The sequence below is a fragment of the Phoca vitulina genome, unplaced genomic scaffold (genome assembly GCF_004348235.1).
Source record: "Phoca vitulina isolate PV1807 unplaced genomic scaffold, GSC_HSeal_1.0 scaffold4, whole genome shotgun sequence".
NCBI classification, from domain to species: Eukaryota; Metazoa; Chordata; class Mammalia; order Carnivora; family Phocidae; genus Phoca; species Phoca vitulina.
This window is the reverse complement of record NW_022589707.1, coordinates 33,387,704-33,406,409: the sequence shown is the minus strand read 5'-3', so window position 1 is coordinate 33,406,409 and position 18,706 is coordinate 33,387,704. Positions and strand designations below refer to the sequence as shown.

At 39.1% G+C, this 18,706-nt stretch overlaps 1 protein-coding gene across 7 annotated transcripts in view; it reads right to left on the bottom strand.

Annotated features, from left to right (window-relative positions):
• Positions 1-18,706, bottom strand: part of ELMO1 (engulfment and cell motility 1) — a 514,971-nt gene that overhangs the window by 244,749 nt on the left and 251,516 nt on the right. The gene's annotated exons all lie outside the window — the stretch shown is intronic.

The following is an 18,706-nucleotide window of genomic DNA, read 5'->3' as shown; positions in this document are numbered from 1 at the left end:
ACATTTGCCCAAACCCATAGAATGTACCACACCAAAAGGGAACTGTAATGTAACCTATGGACTTTGAGTGATTATGATGTGTCAATGCAGATTCACTGATTTGTAAACAAATGTCCCACTCTGATGGGTGATGCTAATGGTGGAAGAGGTCATGCATGTGGAGAGGCAGGAGTGTCAGTAAGAGAGAGAGAGTGCCCCTCATTCAACTCCATCACTTATTGGCAATGGGAACTGGAAATGCCATCCACCCACTGAAAAGATCAGGACACTGAGGTTAATCCCACTGGTTCCATATAGTTCATCATATTGTGAGAAAAGCAAATGGGATAATTGATATGAAGGGGAAACTCCAGAGGGAATGAATGCATGGTGTGCTAAAACAAGCTAACCAGCAATTGTTTAACTTAAAAAAATTGCAAGCCATAAACTATTGGTATGTTGAAATCAGCCATAGTGGGAATATTTGTAACACAGGAATTGATAAATCAGTTTAGTTTTGTTTCGTTTGAAAGCTTATTTCCTAGCACATCACTGAATAAAATGTAAAGTACTAAAAAGTTACCCCCAGAACTGCCTAGTCCAAATTCCAGGTCTGCGTTTTACTACTCATAACAATGAACAAGTTACTTAACAGCTCTGAGCCTCAGTGTCTTCATCTGCAAAATGTGACAACAATAGAGTCTAACCTATAGAGTCCTAAGAACTTAATGAGGCAATATACGTAAAATATTCTTAGCAGCCCCTAGTATACATTCATTACTCACACATTTTACCTTTTATTTGTTCCTACCATATACAGAGTGGGGCCCCAAGCACGAGGCTCTCAGCAGAACTGACCCCTCTGCCAAAATAATTAACTAAACTTTGGTCTTCTCAGTCATGTTCTCATACAGAACTCATGTCTACTTATGCAGCATACATATATTCTCATGGCTTTTATAACCGACACTTTATGTGAGACTTAATACCATGTAGCTCGTCAGTCTTAAGAAATTATGGCCATTCAGATGATCTCACCAGCTCACTGAAAGGCAGATTTCTTCCAAGTCTGTTTTCAGTTTTGATCCTCTGACACATATCACTATGGCCATGAAGGACTTCAGAGGGGAAAAGAGGGAAATAACACTGGTCAGGGATTCAACATATCAAGTCTTTAATTATTCATTTAACAAATAATTTATATGGTCCAGTGCTAGGGAATGAGGACAAAGGACAAAAATGATAATGATCAAATAATAAAATATATGATTATATAATTCCAAATCTATAAAGGAAATAACAAGGAAACATAAATCAATAAAAGAGGAGCCTTAAGGATGAAGTCTTAAAGAATGAAAGCTCAGTTAAGGGGTAGGAGTAGAGAAGAGAGGGGTTGAGTCAGCAGGAACAGCAAGTGCAAAGGTCCTGTGGTACAGCATCACCATTCAAGAACTGAAAAGCCAGCCGAGCTAGCCTCCCTGATCTTGGTAATTGCAACTTTGTAGGTAGGTATGAATGACATACATTGGGGTCTTAGATTCTAAAAGCCTCCAAGTATAAGGTATAAGGACCTTTATACAGAATAAAATTTAATAAACCAGCCAGTGAGAAGTTAGTTGTCAGGGCTGTTATATCTGTTACTAATAGTGTTTTAATTGCTTTATAAAATGCAAGAAAAATATTGTCTATTGTTTATAATTTTATACTAAATCTTGGAATCTTGGGTTTTACCAATGCAGGGAAAAAGTTGATAAAATTAAGGTCAATGTAAAAATAAAATAACCTGACATGTCAAACACTCCTGGGTGTACCAGGTGTATTGCATAGTTCTAAGGAAAAAAGTTATTTTTATCATATACAATGGGACATTTGGGAACATTACCACCTAAATTGTATTACACTAATAAAAAATGCCTCCTGATTTGGTAGGCAGGTTGCTAATGCTAGCTGGACTGTGGTCACATGAATACAACTTAAAAACAAAAGTCAGCAGGGATTCACCCAAGTATAAGCATCAGCATATCTGGGGCAAGGCCATTTTGGGACACACCAGCATAGCTGCTAATTTGGGCTTCCATTCCAAAATGGACAAAGGACAAAGTCTACAGCCAGGAAGGCTATAGCATGTTCCAGATGGAAACCTATTTCCACGGCTTCTTACATTGGAGTGCCTGGCAATCCCAGCCAGAAGGCAGAACATAACTGAGTTAGGCACTCATTGAACAGACATGTGTGAGTGCCTTCTGTGCGCCTACCACCGCTCTAGACACTGGGGCGTAGCAGAGACACAACACACAGTGTCTGCCCTTATATACCAGCTTGTGTACCGGCACAGGTAAATAGGAAATAAATACAAAAATAAATTTGGAGTATAATAAGCAAGCATTACATTTGGAGAAAAACAAAGGTTGGGGGGAGATGGGGAGCAGAAGGATGAAATCACTACTTAATATCTGGTGGTGCCGAAAGGGCACTCTGAGCCTAAAGGAAATGAGGGAGGAAGCGATAGGACTCAGTGGGGAGCAGGTTCCCTGGGAGGAAGGAGCAAGTACAATGCCCAGAGGCTGGAGTACACCTGGTACGTTGAAGGTCAGCAGGATGCTATGGACTGAACTGTGTCCCCTCAAAATTCATTTGTTGAGGGTCTAATCATCTTAGAGCGTGACTATATTGGGAGGTAAAAGCCTTTAAAAAGGCAACTAAATTAAAATGAGGATATTAGGGAGGGGCTATAATTCAATATGACTGGTTCCCTTGTAAGAAGAAGAAGAGACACCAGGGATGTAAGTGCATAGCAGGACGGCCATGTGAAGACACAGCAAGAAGACAGCTGTCTGTAAGCCGAGAGAGGCCAAAGAAGAAACCAACCCTGGTGGCATCTTGATCTCACACTTCCAGCCTCCAGAACTCTGAGAAAATAAATTTCTATTGTATAAGCCCGTCAGTCTGTGGTATTTTGTTATGGCAGCTCTAGGAGACTAATACAAAGGAGGTCCCTGCGGATGGAATGAGCAAGGAACAGATGGACATAAAGACAGAGAGGCAGACTATCATAGAGCCTTAGGAGCCATGGCAATGACTCTGGATTTTACATGGAATGAGATAGGAGCCACTGGAGGATTTTGAGCAGAGAAGTGACAAGATGAGAAAAAAGTTTAGAAAGATCACTCTGGTTTCCTAATATTCTGACTACTATGTTGAGAATAGACAAGAGGAACAAGGGTGGAAGCAGCAAGAACCAATTAAGAGACTACTACAATATTATAAGAGAGCTATTTAATGGATTACATTATTTTTTAAAAGATTTATTTATTTGAGAGAGCGAGATAGAGAGAGAGAGCACGCACATGGAATGGGAAGGAGAAGAGGGAGAGAGAGAGAGAGAAAGAGAAGCAGACTCCCTGCTGAACGCGGAGCCCAACATAGGGCTCAACCTCACCACCCTGAGATCACAGCCTAAGCTGAAACCAAAAATCAGATGCTTAACTAACTGCACAACCCAGGTGCCCTAATGGATTAGATTATTATAAAGGCAGCAGAGATGGGAAAAGAGGTGGGATTGTGTGTGTAATTTGTAGGCAGAGTCAACAGAATTTGTTGATGGAGGTTAATGGCAACTGAGTGTTAATGAAATGAAGAGTAATCCTCTGAGCCAGGGATTTTAAAGTCCCTGGAAGGGTCTATGGTGGCAACCTATACTCAGTGCCATGAAACATTTAAACATTAATATTCTAAGTAGATTTAGCCAAGCTTAACCCCTGAAGAAAGTAGATCCTAGAAGGATACTTGTAGCAAAAAACAACTGAGTACAGGAATTTCCAGCAGCAGAACAAAATTGCCAGCTATTTTTTAATTCAAATGTTTTATTTTGTTTTTTCCTACTAAGAAAAACAAGGAGGGGATTTCTGTTACCCCGTCTGACATGTAAAAAGCTTGGAAGTTAGCACTCACATTCACAACAAGAAAAAGCCCGAACAAACTGAAAATCAATACCTCTTCTTAGTTCCATCAGAGAATTGAGGCCACAGGGCAAACTGTCACCCTCAAAACTGGAGAAACAGGCAAATATGGAGGATCGCAGCTCCTGGGAGCAGAAGCCAGTGCTGGAGCCTGTTGGGAACACTCAAAGGGTAACTGACATTGCTAGGGACAGGATGTGCCTTAAGAGGGAAAAATTGGGGGCCCAGCCTTACGTGGGTCCCCACACTTTCATGAGTTATTCCTCCAGGAGCTCTGCCATGTTCTCAAGGTGAAGATCAGAGAAAAATCCTCTCTCGCTTCAATCAGGGGGAGGGAAAAAGTAAGCATTTTGGACTAAGCCCAGAGCATTCCATTCTCTTTAACAGTGGCCTACCCTCAAGGGAAACTGTTTTACCAGAACCTAAACTACCTAGATTTCACCAGAACTTAACCATTCTGGGGGAAGGGAAATACCAGATTATAGCCATGTTTAGCCCTCTTGTTTCCTCTGAAAGAGGAGAAGGGAACTGAGAAGGACATTTGCAGGTCACAGCACAAGGTTACAGGCTCATTAAAAAAAGAAAAAGAGACCTAATCACAGGACTATAGGACACTTCCCTTCTCCCTACACTTTACCATCACATCAACAGGGCTCCTGTATAATAACAGGAGATCACAGGTAAAAAAAACTACAAGCCTTGGACCCTATTTTTGAAGGAGTCTCTAGGGAAACACAAAGACAACAGGAGAGACAAAAACAAGGATACGAGAGGAAATTTCAGCCTCTGACACCACAGATACAGCAAACCTTGAGCACAGTAAAATCCCTAACTAGATAAACATAAAATCTCACACTAAAGGCTTATTTACATCGGTTCATGTTACCCAATACACTATGTGCAACTTTCAACAAAAAAATTACAAGAAATACTAAAAGGCAAAAAACACAACCTGAAGAGACAAAGAAAATATTCGAGTCAGACTCAGATATGGCAGAGATTTGGGGCTTCTCAGATCAGGAATTAAAAATAACTATGATTAATATGCTAATGGCTCTAACAGAAAAAGTGGACAACAGGCAAGAACAGGTGGGCAAGGTAAGCAGAGACATGGAAACACTAAGAAATAATCAAAAGAAAATGCTAGAAATGAAAAACACTGTAACAGAAATAAAGAATGTCTTTGATGGGCTCATTAGTATACTGGTCAGGGATAAGGAAAGAATCAGTGAGTTAAACATAAGGCAATAAAAACTTCCTAAGCTGAAAAGAAAAATGAATTTTGTATCTCAAACCCATTCTTGCTACAATGTTCTACATCAAACCTCTTCATCTCTCATCTGTACCATTGCAATGACCCTGCCTCTAGTTACTAGATACCACCAATTCATTCTCGACACTATCAGCCTGATCTTTCTTAAAGGCAAATCAGACCACATCACTCTCCAGCTCAAAATTCCTGTCATTGCCATTATCTATAGCTGTTTTAGAAGTAGACCCTGTATCGAAAGGAAATATCCACATAGAAGGGCAACATGTAAAGCAGATAAATGCAGAAATGCTCTGTTGAATTATGTAAACTACTTAGCAAAGCATGAAACGTCTTTCATGATCGGTCCCCTGCCTACCTCTCTAGCAACACCTCCTAACTCTACAGAATTGGCATGGTTTGGCAGCTTAAAAAAAAAAAAAAAAGACAAACTGAAAAAACTAGAATAGAATATCTAAGAATTGTAGACAATTACAAAAGTTGTACCACAAATGTGATGAGAATACCAGAAGGAGAAGGAGAAAGTAACAGAAGAAATATTTGATGTAAACGTGGCTAAGCGTTTTCCAAAATTAATGAAAGACACCAAAGCACAGATCCAGGAAACTCAGAGAACAACAAGCAGTATAGATACCAAAAAATCTACACTTAGGCATATTATATTCAAACTGCAGGAAATCAAAGACAAAAAAAAAAAAAAAAAAAAAAACCTTGAAAGAAGTGAGAGGTAGAGAGAAAACACCTTACCAAAAGAGGAACAAGGATAAGAATTATATCAGACTTTTCCTCAGAAATCATACAATCAGGAAGAGAGTGAGTGAAATATTTAAAGTGTTGAATGATAAAAAAAGCATACAATTCTGTGTACAAAAAAAGTTATCCTTGAAAGATAAAGAATAAAGACTTTGTCAGACAAACAAAAACATAGACAATTTGTCACCAGTAGACTTGTCTTACAAGAAATATTAAAAGAAATTTTTCAGAGAGAAGGAAAATGATATAGGTCAGAAACTTGGACTTCGTAACGAAAGAAAGGGCACAGAGAAAAAATAAATGAAGGCAAAATAAAATTTCTTAAATTTTTAATTGATCTAACAGGTAACAGTTTGTTCAAAATAATAATACCAATAATATATTAAGTGATTATAGCTTCTAAGATAAGTAAGTTGAATAAGAGGCAGGAGGGAGGAATTGGGAATACTCTCATATAAAGCACCTTCACTACCTGTGAAGCATATTATTTCCAGGTGAACTTAGATTAGTTGTAAATGTATACTGCAAACTCTAGGGCAGCAACTAAAAATTGTTAATAGAAGTACGATTGATATACCAAGGAAAGAGAGAAATGGAATCAGAAAACGCTCAATTAAAATCAGAGGGTAGAAATATGAGTGAAAAACAAAAGAAATACACACACACACACAAAGAAAAAGGACAACAAATAGAAAACAAAAACAAATATAGTAGATATTAATCCAATTATGTCAACAATTGCTTTAAATGTGAATGGTCTAAATATATCAATTAAAAAACAGAGACTGTCAGGGTAGATAAAAATCAAGACCCAACTACATGTTGTCCACAAAAACTCCACTCTAAATATAAAGATATGTAGACTTTAAAAGCAGAGAGATGGAGAAAGATACATCTTGGTGTAGATGCCACTTTTAGGCAACAAGCTTGAGAAATGAAAACCTGAGTAAGGTAAAAGGGCCCACAGTGACCACTGAGCTGAATGCAAAGAGGCTTATTAAGTGACCCACCTCGAAATAGTCACAGTCCCTAAATGCCAATTACAATCAGGCACAGTTCCTAAGATTACCAAAAAAGGGAAAATTTCATACTTCCCCATACCTCCTCACTCTGTCCTATAACTGTGGCCCCTCCTCACCACCTTACCGCAGACAGTCTTTCCTTTGCTGTCCTGTCTGCCGCTCCTTTGCAGTGTGTTCAATAAACTTCTCTTTTGTTCTGCCTTGGGTGAATTTTTTCACCAACTGCGCTGCTGGCCCCAGCCAATTGGGACAGCCCATATGTGGTGGCCCCCCACACTTGGTAACATGAATCAAAAGAAAACGACTTGGCTATATTGATTTCAGACTTTCTGAGCAAACTTCAGAGCAAGGAAATTGTCAGGGAGAAAAGAGATACATTAGATAATGACAAAGAGGTCAGTTGTCTAAAAAGACATAATAATCCTTAAATACATGCACCTAACCATGGAAAACTGAATTATGTTGGGCAAAAACTGGTGAAACTGTGAGGAAATATAGACAAATCTGCTATTATGTTTAGAGACTTGAATATCTGTATTTTGGTAATTGATAGATCTAGCAGGAAGATAATCATTAAGTATATAGTTGAAATGAACAGTACCATTAATCAAATGGATCTAATTGATATGCATAGGATATGTCATACAACAACAGTCAAATACATATTCTTCTCAGACTCACATGGAACATTTATAAGATAGACCATACTCCAGGCCATAAGCACATCTTAACAGAAAAAAGAATAGAAATCATACAAAGTATGCTCTCAGACAACAACGGAATTAAACTAGAAATCAATAACCAAAAAATATCTGGGAAATCCCAAAATATTTGGAGATTAAACAGCACATATCTAAATAACACAAGTCTTAAAGAAAAAGCCTAAAAAACTTTTGGAAATATTTTTAAATAAATGAAAATGAAAATACAGCTTTTAGAAATTTGTGGGGTGCAGCAAAAGCAAAGCTTACAGGGAAAATTATAGCATTTGACCCATATATTTTTGAAGAAAGATGTAAAATCAGTAATCTAAGCTTCCACTTTAGGAAACTTGAAAAGAACAAATCAAATCTAAAGTAAGTGGAAGAAAAGTAGTAATAAGAATTAGAGCAGAAATCAATGAAACTGAAAATTGTAAATCAACAAAGAAAAACCAATGAAGCCAAAAGGTGGTTCTTTGAAAAGATCAATTAAAATGATAAAACTCTAGCCAGGTCAACCAAGAAAAAATGCAAAAAGATCAATTACCAACATTGAAAATGAAAGAGGAGCCATCATTACAGAGCCAATGATAGTAAAAAGTAATAAAGTAATATTGCAACAACTCTATACCCACAAATCTGGTAACTTAGATGAAAGAGCCCAGTTCCTCAAAAGACAGGTGACATAGATAATCTGAATAGGCTTATATCAATTAAAGGAATTGACTCAATAATTAGTAACCATTTTAAAACAGAAAGCACCATGCCCAGATGGTTTTATTGGTGAATTCTACCAAACATTTAAGGAAGAAATGATATCAATTCTCTACGATCTGTTCCAGAAAATAGAGGCAGAGGAACACTTCCTAATCTGTTCTATGAGGGCAGCATTACTGTAAACCAAAATCAAAGACATCACAAGAAAGGAAAACTACACACAAACAGCTCTCATGAACACAGATGCAAAATGCTCAACAAAATATTATCAAATAAAACCCAAGAATTATACACTATAATCAAATGGGATTTATTCCAGATATGCAGGGTTGGTTCAACATTCAAAAATCAATTAATGTAATTCATCACAGCAAAGGTAGAAAAATCATACAATAATATTAATGCACATAGAAAAAGCATTTAACAAAATCCAACATCCATTAATGATAAAAACTCTCAGCAAACTAGGAATAGAGGGTGTTATTGGCTGAATTGTGCTAATGAATTGGGCTAAATTCATTTATTGAAGTCTTAACTCCTAGTGCCTCAGAATGTGACTATATTTGGAGACAAGTTATTTAAAGAGGTAATTAAGTCAAATGAGGTCATTACATTGGGTCTTAATCCAATATGACTGGTGTCCTTACATAGGGCACAGACACAGAAAGAAAGAAGACCATGTGAAGACACAGGGAGAAGACAAACATCTACAAACCAAGGAGAGAGATCTTAGAAGAAACATTTACAAGATAGACACCTTGATCTCAGACTTCTGGCCTCCAGAAATGTGAAGGGATATATTTCCATTGTTTGAGCCACCTAGTCCATGGTCCTTTGTAATGGCAGTCCTAGCAAACTAATCCTGATAGGGAACTTCATCAACTTAATAAAGAACATCTATAAAAAATTTACAGCTAACTAACATCATACCTATTGCTGGGAAACTTGAGTCTTTCCCCCTAAGATCAGGATCAAGACAAGGTGTTCCCTCTTATCACTCCTCCTCAATATCTTACTGAAAGTCCTAGGTAATGCAATAAGATAAAGGCATACAAAGTGTACAGACTGGGAAGGAAGAAATAAAACTGTACACAGATGACATGATTATCTATCTAGAAAATTCCAAAGACTCAACAAACAACTCCTGGAACCAATAAGCAATTATAACAGGTTGCAGGATATTAGCTTATCAAACATGACTAAATGTACCCCACTAATGCTAGATGTTAATAGGGGAAACTGTGTGTGGCAGAGAGGGGCAGGGGGATGTATGGGAACCCTCCATACCTTCTGCTCAAACTTTCTGTATACTTAAAACTGCTCTAAAAAATAAAGTCTATTATTTAAAAATAACTAAAAAGCCAATGAGGCCTATAACACCTTCCAACTCTAGGCACACACAAGAGAAAGGATTCCCAGAAAACTTTCCCTCTTAAAAAACAGGCAGAAGTGATCTGCAACTTCTGGAATTTCTGCACTGCAATATGGTGCAGCAATGAGAGCAAAAAGGGGAGAAATAACAGCAAATTCCCAGCACAGCAGCTACTGAGCTGAGCTCTGTACCGTGAAGGTAGAAAATGTATAATCGAAGATGGAAGCTTGATCAATAATAGCAGAAAGGAGGCAGCTGGTCACAGAGCAAGTACTCAATAAATATTTATTTGTTCAGCATAGTGAGACATAAAAATGGACAATGTGGACTGAGGGAACCCAGTTTGGAGAACGAATGGGAAGATATCACTGAGTCTAAGAGAACTCGGGACAGTGACTGTCGGCTCAGGGCTTCACTGGTCCTCTAGCGAGGGTATCTGTAGTTTCTGCCTTTGTAATAATTCACACTGAGCTTAGGTTTACAGTGTGTCAACTACATAGAGTTCATTATGTAGCTTGGTTTCATTTTTTTTCTCAAGCAATCCATCACTGTGTTTTAAAGTCCTACTGCATTAAAAAAAAACAAAAACGGAAAAACTAATAAATATAGCTAAATAAAAAATTCTGAACCTAATACCCAGCTTGAGCTGGTAGCAAAAGAGAATGAAACAGATAATCATCATGTTTTAGTCCTGCTTCAGATTTCAGAAACTGAATCCAGTACCACAAGAACTCAGGTGGTGTGAGCACAGAATGTGTACACTGTTATATCCAGCAGGTAAGGTATGTGGAACCTGCATTTGCTCAGACGATGGGCCTTCTGAGACAAAACCAAGCCCATATTGAACAATGATCTCATCCCGAGGCCTGAAGCATCCCATTCAAATCATTGACTTTGGAAGTCAGAAATTCTACCTTCCAGTGCAATTAGTAAATCTATCACATATATTCACACTCTCAAGGGGTCCTGACTGGCAGTAACAGCTTGGTTATTCACAATCGATGAAATTAATGCTGCTATTTTTATAACACGAAAAAGCTACATGAAAATAAGCCTCCAGGCTGTGGACTTTGGTCAAAGAAAGAATAAACATAAAAGCAAAGAATAAAGTATGTAAACGAATTATTAGACAAAGAGTCATTTTAAAGTCCCAGAAAGGCTATGCCTTGGGGTCCTTGTTATTCCAAACTGATTCTGTGCTCCAGATCACCTAGAAGGAAAATGTCATTCAAATAAAAAAGGTTCCTTTACATGAAACTGTGTGTTTAACTGGCAACATATAATTTCATTTAAAAAAAATTAGGAGCAATTGCTGCTAAAGCCATTTCAGGGACAAGAGGAGGGGAGGATCTGTCAGCACTGTGGGAACAAAAAATGATGTGCCACCAAGCTTTATTCCAATCATTTGCTTCATAGTTAAGTTTAATTACACATTACACACTGTCCTGTAATTATGCCGCTTGGGAAACTGCCAATTTCCCCCTTGAAATGTTAAAAGTTGCTTAATTTATTTTAAAGACTCAGCATTGCCTCCATCAGCACCCTGCCTTCGTGCATGTAGGATCCTTGGTTCCTGTTCCCTTTAAATGCCAGCTAGTGGGCAGCAAGGGACCTGTTGCATGGTCTGACATAGAGTGTGGAGGCTGACCATGCCTGGAGCCCCAAGAACACTGGTCCAGTGTATTTATAAAAAGATCTGATGACTTTTCTTCCTTAAAATTTACAACTGGAGAATTTGAGAACCATGCCTATTCCTTTTGCCTGCCCTTGGGAGATTGAAATTTAAGTCCTTTATTCTTAGCAAGAGAGAGATGAGACATTAATCAAGCACAACTTTATGGACTGGGAAAGGGAAACGGCAAATAAAATGGTTTGAGCACCTACTGTGTGTTGATACTGTATTCAGAACTTCACAAAGGTCACCGCAGACCACCAGTATCAGTGATCGCTAACTTGAGGACCTCAGGTACAAGGCAGATAACAAGAATGCATGAAGCAGCCAGACAGAATATAATAGAGTTCTGGGGCTCATGGTTTTTTTGAAGAGGGAATGCATGCCCTGCCTACAGGGAATTCAAATTCTCTTCCCTTTAAAAATACTGCACCACTTGAGCAAACACAACCACAGACTCATTTCAACTGCAGCTGCAACCACCACCCCCCATATGAATCTACAAACCCCTAAAAGCCATTGGAAGCAGACTGCTTGGCTTTAAATGCAGGTCTGGCACTTCCTCAGCTGTGTGACCTTGGGCAAGCCACCTAACTTCTCTGTGTGACAGTTTCCTCATCTGTAAAATAGAAATAACAACAGTGCTGGGCGCCTGGGGTAGTTCAGTTGTTAAGGGTCTGCCTTTGGTTCAGGTCATGGGGTCCTGGAATCAAGCCCCACATTGGGCTCCCTGCTCAGCGGGAAGCCTGCTTCTCCCTCTCCCACTCCCCCTGCATATGTTCCCTCTCTCATTGTGTCTCTGTCAAATAAATAAATAAAATCTTAAAAAAAAAAAAAAAGAAATAACAACAGTGCTGACCTCATAGGGGTGTTGTGAAAGATTAATAAATGTGCTAAGCATAGTTGTTATCTCATGGCAAGCTCTGTGTTTGCTATTACAAGTATGTTTATGTCCTCTGACACAGGAGAGAGAAGTCAAAAGGAGTATCCCCAAAACGGCTTTGAACCTGAGGTGGGCCTCAGCAAACAGAGAGATCTGTGTACTGGAAGAAGAGGGTACAAAGGTCACCTTATCTTCCCATCTCTGGGAGCACTGCACGGAAGATTACAAATAATGTATGTTAAGTACTCAAAATAGGCAAAGGTTTAAAAGATGGTAGCTCTTCCATCCTAGGTCATCTCAGAGCATTTCCTTTTCAGTTCTGCCTCCAGACCTAGGCCTCCACATCTCAGTGGTGAGTTAAGATCTAAGCCAATATTTCTCCCAACTAGTTTTTGAAGTATTGTTTACTGTGTATGCATCATGAGGAAGAAGAATCCATTTAAAGGTTCTGAAATAGTGTAAACACGCTTTAAATTTTTCATCTGTTAAAAAAATGACTATAGTGAAAGAAGCTTGAGAAAACAATTCTTAAGTACAAATATCCATCTTTTCCCATAATCAAATTTACTTGGCATATTATAAATATTTCTGTTCTGATTTGGTATAACATTAGAAACATACATGTGCCCTGGCTCACAACTGCATGAAACCATTATAATTAATCTTATTTTTAAAGGGATTTCTATTTTTCCCCACTCGGGAAATCCATTATCGTCTAGCATAGTGACCCAGGGTGCAAAGATATTCCAATTAGATGAAATGTTCATCATAAGCTAGGAGGCAAGAATTGCAGGGTGCATGCAAAACAAGTAGTTTCCAGTGTTTACTCTTAATTTTGTTACTAGAAGCCTCAAGATTTTATAAATTCTGTGTTAGTTGCCTAACAACCTCATTAAGAAAACATTTTATTTACGACAAATACCACACCAAAGAAAACATACAAGAGGCGTCAGGTTTGTTCTAGTCCCCACTGACAAAACACCAGAATATTTCTCTAAGAAGTAGTGCCATTGCTTAAAATTAGGTCACTGGTTAAGAAAGCAAGTCCTAAGTGATTCGTTTAGAGTTAAATAGTATGATAATTTATAAAATGGTGAAATGTTTACCTGCTCAAAATATTGTGGGAAACGGCAAAGAACTATCAAGTAAAGGTTCTGTGACTTGGTAGATGTGCCCAGGATAGGTCACATCTAAAAATTCAGAAGGAAACAAGAAAAACCTCAAGGCAGAGGGGAAAAAAAGAAAAGAAAACACAATAAAACAAACAAGCTCTACTCTCTTCTTTTGTCTGCTGTTCTAATTTCTGCTATTTAAGAACTAGACCCTGCCTTTCTTGTTGACCACCACATCCACTGCGCATGGCACCAGCCTGGCAGATGGTAGGTGTTTGATAATATTTCCTGAATGAGTCAGTGAATGAATAAATGCGACTGTTAAAAGGAATTTCTCTTCCTTTAGTTAGATGCTTTTTAGCATCTAAGAAGATGGGCTGTTTTCCTTTTCTGTGTGAATTTTTTTCCTCTGAAAAAGATGTAAGCAATAACAGGAATATCTCATTTGCATGCATTTGGCTTTTATTGTTGCACATTTAAATAGCTTATCTGACGTCTTTAGGGTCTGGGATTAATGCACAGCATGCTTCTGTCTGTCTGTAATGCCAAGAGGGAGACAGATGACTGACAATAGGTTCTGAAGCTCCCCTGATCTTCTAAATGTCACTTCTCATGTCACTAGTCTGAAACTTACAACCACATCGGAAATCTGGAAAGCTCTGCAATGATACCTTTGCCAGGCCCATTTATTCCTTTAAATAACATCATTCGAGTCTCAATCACATCTTCGGTAATGGTAACATATAGGAAAAAGACAGCCTGGGTTTTCAAAGGATTTACAATTTATTATTAGTATATGTGCTGCCAAAGCGAGCACAGGATTTACAATTTAATAAAGACAATGTGATGTTGTATACAAAGTCTGTAGTTAAATGGAAAGAGAAGGGACCACCTCTCTTACTTTTAGAAATGACTTCCTGATTATGCTAGATTTAGGAAGACCGTAAGTAAATACAAACACTTTCTGGATGGCATCATCAACTTTCCGTGTCTTCTAATCATGTGACTCTGTCCTCTTTTCCTCCATTTCAAGAACAGCACTGTTGTGACCACCACACTTCAAGCCCAGAGACAGGAAGCTACAGGTTGGAAAGAGCCTGATATTTGAAGGCCAAAGACCTAAGTTTAAGTTCTGCTTGTCTACCGGCTATTTGACCTAGTGGAACTCTCTGCACCTCTCTAGATCCCAGTTCCTGAGTCTACAAAACGGTGATGACAATGCTTTTCCCGAGGATTTTTTTCAAGACTGAGCTAATCTATGCAACATGTCTCATAGGCTACCCAAACCCCTCTAGGTACACATTCTCTCGGATCAAACAGGGGATGACAAATGGGACTGTCAAGACTGAACTGCATCCTGAAACCATTCTTTCTTTTAGATGTCGCATGTCTTAAGTATTTTTTATGATCCTACTTCTTCCTCAGATCTGGCCACCACGTGTTTTGGAGCCCATAGATTTCCTCGTCATTACTTCCTGCTGTGTGGCTCAATCTTGACTCCCACAATAGCCAGCGTGAGTCTTGAACCAAATGTAAAACCAAATCATTTTGGGTTTTTCAGCAGCTCCCAATGAATAATTAAATACAACAAGAATACATGTTATTAGTCCAAAGGTTTTATTTCCAGTGGAGTCCCTAATCTTCTTTCTTCCAAGGTATTGAGAATTGCCACTCCAGGGAGGCGAGGGAAAAACAAAACAAAAAAGGCAAACAAAAACAAAACATGCAACACACTCAGCGCTGCACCATTATCCTATCTGTGAAATAATGACAGCAGGATCACGGGAGAGAGCCAAGTGCCACCCTCCACCTCTCACAGAGAGAGCTTTGGTGGGGAGAGCTGGGGAGAGAAGCAGCTCCAGAAAAAGTGAAAGCAATTATGCCCACAGTAAATAAGACCCAGAAGTCTGAAATCATGCTATGCCTCCAGGTTTTACTCCAGGCATAGTGGGATGCTCAGATTTGCAATTCTTCCTCGTGTTCTGGGCCTGTCCAAGTGTGGGGTAATTCAGTTACATCCAGTGTTTTCATTATTACACAGTTACAGAGTACATTTAAATAACACACAAGAGGGACGCCTGGGTGGGTCAGTCAGTTAAGCGGCTGCCTTCAGCTCAGGTCATGGTCCCAGGGTCCTGGGATCGAGTCCCACATCGGGCTCCTTGCTCAGCGGGGAGTCTGCTTCTCCCTCTGCCTCTGCCTCTCCCACTGCTTGTGCTCTGTCTCTCTCTCTCTCTGACAAATAAATAAAATCTTAAAAAAAAAAAAAAAATCACACACAAGAAACCAGGCTGCCGGTCAATAAACTCATGTTGCAAAAATATGTCTTTATGTAGTTTTGTTAAAAGGAACGAAGCCCATGATTCTCAGATGATAAAAACAAATTAATCCTTGGCATGAGGCCATTTAAATAAAAACTAAAGAAAGCCTCTAATCAATTAACAAAAAATTGTTAAAAAATACGATGTGCCAGGTACCACAAGCGGGAGGCTTGTGGGCCAGGGTTAGTGCCCAAAGTGTTCTGAACTCTGTTTAGAAAGATCATCCTAGAAGCTGGCATGGAAGGTGAGCATGAAGATATCAGACTTCAGCAGCGAGGCCATTAAGATACTACGGCAACAATCTAGATGAACATATTAAAGGTAATGATCAAATTTAAGAATGTAGAATTTACAGAATGTGGCGTCTACCTGGGCTTGAGCTCTGCTGCCCACAGCTTACTGCCTACTAGACACGCCCACTGGACAGATATCCCACATGCATATAAGGGTGTGGATGTCTCCAAATGACTAGCGCCTCACAGACCCTCATTAATGACACCACTGTCCTTCCATTCACTCAAGCCAGTCATCTCCCTCTTCCTCAGAGAGAGAGCCCAGTTTATTTCAGTTTCAAGATAATTCACTCAAACTGCTTCTCCCCACTGCCCCTGCCACTACCTTAGTTCAGTTTCTCCTTAAGTTCCCCAATTTCATTTTTGCCTCTAGTCTTGATTTTTCACATTTGTTTTCTGGCAGGAAAGGGTTTTTTCTAAAATTTATTCACATCATCTTTACTTAAAACACTTCAGAAATTCTTCAATGCCTTGAGGTTAAAGTCCAAACAAACACCTTCGTGAGGCCTCTGGGGTCCCTAATGAACCAGCCCACATCTGCCTCAAGCCAAGATCATATTCAGCACTTCCGTTTAGCCACACTGTACTATTTTGGTTCCCTAAAAAAGGCCATACCTTTACTTGTTTGCATGTCTCCCTCCACCTGGATTACTCTCCCGTGTCCCCTTCCCTTCATCTGATTATCCAGCATTATCCAATAGGTCTTAGTGTAGATGCCATTTTCTCCAGGAAACATTCCAGACCTGACTCCCACATGTGTGTTGGTGATTCTCCTCGGTGTCCCCAGTATCCTCCCCGCCCCACCACCACCGAATCAAAATACATTCCAAGTGACTTGGAAAGTGCCTGGTATTTATCTCTTCACCCCTCCTTTCCATCTCTAGACAGTAAACTCCTTCATGACAGGACTCATGAGTGACTTGTTCTTTGGGGAATCCCCATCAACTAGCTCCCTGGGCATTTGATAGTTACTCAGTAAACATGTGCAGCCTGAGTCACTGAGAAGAAAAAAGGTCTACAGTTGAGTCCTTGGGATAGTGTGCATTAGATGGACAGGCAGAGGGAGAGAAAACCACCAGAGAGACGAAGAGAAATGGACAAGAAGAGAACCAAGACAGACAGGACTGGCTTCAGGCAAAAAGAAAAAAACTGGTCAATGGCACACAGTGTCCAGTGTCAATGGAAAGCCAGAGGAGATGAAGATAGCTGGGGGCTGTTCTCCATTTGGCAGGAGAACAGCTTCTGGAAAGTGATGAGTGGAAGCCTTGGTACGGGGTGTCGAAAAGTGAGTGGCAGATGAATTAGAACACAGGGCAAGAAGACAATTCAGAAAAATACAAATACATGGTATTTGAGGGAACAGGATAGCTGGAGGGGGGTGTCAGGGGCGAAGAGGAAATATGTGTGTGTGTGCCTGTGTGTGGGTGTGTATGTGTGTGTTATAATTCCTTTTAAATATCTCAACTAAATGCGACTGGCAAAGTGAAGGGTGAGGCCATATTCAGGTACAGCATAAGAGTTTATTGAATGAAAGATATAAATAATAAATGAATAACTGCATTCAGACAGGAGAGATTTACCTGGTCAAAAAGAAAGCAAATTTCATCAAAATATAAACTTATTTCAAAAAAAAAAACAAAACCATTTTTATGTTTCAGAAGAGAACACTCAGCTCATAGATCAAAATTTAATTAGCTGTGGGGCGCCTGGGTGGCTCAGTCGTTAAGCATCTGCCTTCGGCTCAGGTCATGATCCCAGGGTCCTGGGATCGAGCCCCACATCGGGCTCCCTGCTCGGCGGGAAGCCTGCTTCTCCCTCTCCCACTCCCCCTGCTTGTGTTCCCTCTCTCGCTGTGTCTGTCTCTGTCAAATAAATAAATAAAATCTTAAAAAAAAAATTTAATTAGCTGTCTGGGATGACAGTTTCTACTATCTGTACCACGTTTCACTATTACTGGGATAACTGTTTCGGAGTCACCCCAAAACTTCCTTGCGGAAGGCCTCAGATTTTATATGCGATCCCCTAACCCCAATTGTTCATGTAAATAGCTTTGGCTTTCCATCCGGGAGTTAATGTCCCAAAGTCAGATGGGACACAGAAAACATCAGGAAAAGAGACACTTTTGAGAAAATAACAGACATCTCAGTTATAGATATAGAGATATAGATAGAATCACATATAGATATTGTCTAATCAGTAAAGAAAAGGGCATGTGAAAAAAAATAATAATACAATAGAAAAGGGCATGTGGACAAAAAGGGCCACATTTTTCTTTACAAATAGTTTTTTCTTTTAAGTCCCTAGCAGATATCAAGTTCTTTCAAGTGGTCATGTATTAATTTTACTTATAACAGTTTAGAGAATGCATTGAGGAAAATGGGCTCCAAACGTTAAATTACTTTTCATGAGACATATGCTTTTTATGAAATTAACAATACATTCAGCATCAATAAGCTCTAATTTTAGAAACCTTCATCCACAAACATTAATCAATGTTAAATTCAATATCTATTTGGCTTCTTCTTTTCACACTCAACCCTCCAAGGCTATACTATATGGAATCTCAAAAATATTAATTTACTTACTGTGAGAGCAGATTATATTCCTAGAAAAAAAAATCTGTGCAATAAATATACACGCATATAAGCCAAA